Source organism: Trachymyrmex cornetzi, unplaced genomic scaffold, assembly GCF_001594075.2.
Source record: "Trachymyrmex cornetzi isolate Tcor2-1 unplaced genomic scaffold, Tcor1.1 scaffold1454, whole genome shotgun sequence".
NCBI classification, from domain to species: domain Eukaryota; kingdom Metazoa; phylum Arthropoda; class Insecta; order Hymenoptera; family Formicidae; genus Trachymyrmex; species Trachymyrmex cornetzi.
The window spans coordinates 33,488-36,891 of NW_017296042.1; positions in this window are offsets into that span (position 1 = coordinate 33,488).

Below are 3,404 nucleotides of genomic sequence, written 5' to 3' on the forward strand. Positions count from 1 at the left end.
CCCCCGGACGTGACAACTGGTGACAGCGGTGGGATTGCTGCTGTAGATATATATATCGTAAAGGGGATCTTCTGGTGCTGAGATCCGGAAATCTCGCTAGAAAAGAAATATATAAATTCAATCGAAATTCCCCTAGATATATATATATTTCCGTTGCATACTTGCAATATTTCAGTCACTCGCGTAGGTAGGAACGTGGCACATATAATGTGCAGACGACCGTATCTAAGTATCTATAATAGGCCGCCTCCCGGTCGCGAATTTCCGTCGGTCCTGACATACTTGCAGCGCGTAAGACGAACTATATGCGTGACCGAGTACTCCTATAGAGTTCAAGACGGCGACGAAACGTATTGCGAGGAGTGTATACTCCGGTATTCGACAGCCGAGCGCGGATCGTGTCGACCAGTCGTTATACACTATCTGCAGATCGATGGAAAAGAGCTGTTACCAAAATGTTGCATATGTAAATACCCGTTGACGATCGCGCGACCGACAAACGAGTGTGAATTGTGCCCGGTAATGTACTCCGGCCTCCTTCAATATATCGAACACATCGGGTAGGATATCGATAACTTGGAAGACGCGATCATAATGACTCAAAACGAGGAGCGTCTCCCGTTCGGCACAATCATATCACCGCGTTTACTGAATTTCTCGCTCTCGCTACTGAAGCTGAAAGAGCGAAAGAACGAAGCAAGCACGAACTAAATACCGAAAGATATTAAAGTCTCGAGTGTGCCTTATAACAAGGAAAAATTGTTCAATGTAAAATATCTTTCAGGAAAAAGGCGCGCAGAATAATGATCGAATCTCAGTTCTCAAAGAGAAAATTTTATTACGGGCGGGTGGCGGCGGCGGCCCGCAATGCATTTTTGGGGTCGTCGCGAGGTAGCGGCAGCGACCGGGGGACCTTCTCCGCGTTCTAGCCACATAGAGTTAGAACTCGCCTACTATACCTACTCTCAATAATTATGAAACTTGGTTGTGTTACATCCGGGAGGACTCCACGATTTCCTCGCTTCGAGATCACTTAATAGGGTAATTGTTGCGACAGGATGCGAGAAAAAAATGCGAGAGTTAATGGTCACCGATCGACGAGCGTGACAATATGTAGAAAATGTGTCATTGAAAGCCTTCCCAACGATTTTGAAAAGATAACACAAACATAGATACCCAGGATCACCCGATCCACGGTAATAAAATTTATGACAGATTACAAACCATGTCGAGAATGTTCGGTTTAACCTCGTTTAGTTTCAATAAGTAATATATAAAAACAGATCGGGAATCCTGAGTAAATAGAAAGTCGCATTCCCAAACGCATGTAACGTGTTGAAGGGCGTTTTTTCGTTAACAACAGAAAGTAGTAGAATAGAAATAGATTGACAAGAATAGATTTTAATTTTTTGCCGACGATCATAAAAATTCTAAAGAAATACTATCTAGACGAGAAGACGCACGTTCAAGTACCTAATAAAAGAGAAATCAAAAATAAGAAAAAATGGGGGAATGCCCCACATAGCAATGTATTTCCTAAGGATATCCTAATTTCATCAGATTGATCCCATGTTGATCCAAAACGTTAAGTCATCCGTGGGATCAGCTGAGGACATTTGTAATTGTCATTATACTAATATAAAGCATCTTTAGGATATCCTACTTTGATCCGAAAAAAAATTTTGATCACTATATTGATAAATTGTATTTTTCATCTTTCGATACATCTATAACATACAATATATGTATTTTACATATTTATAAGAGTATACCTTTGCAATTTAATTGTTAATTTTTAAATATATATATCTATAAAAAATCCAATATAGCAATATCTCCAAGGAACGTCTTCAAGATGTTCAAAGAACGTCTCTCTATGTCCATGAACTTCCCAAGAACGTCTCCAGGACGTCTCTATATCCTCTGGATGTTCTGAGAACGTCCTAGGATGTCTTGCAATAATGAATTGTGTTGTACCGCTCCGGGTACGAAATATTTTAATTTCGGATCAATCGTGACTGCTCGTACCCTTCTAAAGTACCTACGATTATACCACTTATTAGAGCTTGGCGGATTCCTATATAGACTTTGCGACATCGTAATTATATTATGTAACTTTTTCTCTAGAGCGGAAACGTGAAAAGTGAAAACTTTTGTGAATGTGTATATGAACATATACACACATACATACAAAAAATGTTCATCTTTCACGTTTCCGCCTTAGGGAAAAAGTGCATGATTGATATCCAGATCTGAGGTCTGTTTTCTGTGGCTGAACTAGTGTACACTTTTGGAACTTAAAATGAAATAGGTATGTTTGACATTTGTCGAAAGCGAGAAAGAGACTTCTAGTGCAGTCTAGTGCAGGAACAGAAAACAGACCACTGGTAAGGCTAGGATTACATTTGTCGTACGACAAAGTATTTCAAGCCTATTGATTGGCTGCAAGAAAGAGAAGTCGGATCTCTCTATCCTATAGCTAATCAATGAACTTAAAAATTTTGTCGTACGACAAATGTAATCCTAGCCTAACACTGGACGTCGTAGATGCATGCGTCCGGTGTTTGAATTCGGGTAACGGCATGTTTGCGAGCATTGCATCATTTTCGTTATTGTATTGTCTATTAAGACCAATTAAGACGTGATCTGGCCATATTAAGCTTCCGCATACTGTATTAAAAGGGAAGGAAGAATTATTAACTAAGAAGAACAAGTAAGAGGATTGTACGAAAACTTCCGTGCAAATAGTCCCCCCTTTCTCTTTCACAGCGGCGTGCAAGTTGCAACTTGCCTGGGGAACGGTGAGGCACAGACAACTGCAACGTTCTCTTATCGATAATAATAAAGGTACTTATTTATATTTGATAATTATAAAGGAGATGACCGATCTCATTGATTTTAATGAAATTAGGCTTATTCGACGCGTTTTTGCATGAAATGAATGAATCTGGAAGAAAAAAGTTTCTCTACCCCGCGAGACAAGATGTTCAGCATTAAAGTTCACGACTATTCAGGTTAGGAAATCTGTCATAGCCGCGAAATCCAGCGATGCTCGCAGGCACTATAACCCATGTAGACAATGAGGTGCAGTGTTACCAATTTGGTGATTTTCCCGTTAAATCTAGCGGTTTCTATCTTGATTTGACGGTAATAATTCGAAAATAACGGCTAACGGGAAATCTGGTGATTTTTATTTTGCAGTTGACGGTATGGTCTAATACACTGCCGTCAGGATCGTCCTTGCCATTGACTGCGTTCAGCAGAACGTTTGTTTTGCAACTGTTGGAAGTTTCCTTTGCGCTGATTGAATCATACTTTTAGATCTAGAAGAATGGTCCTATCTTAGCAGACAATCATAAAACGGTTGCAAAACTGTTGAGTCTGCTGAACGCAGCCAATGGCTG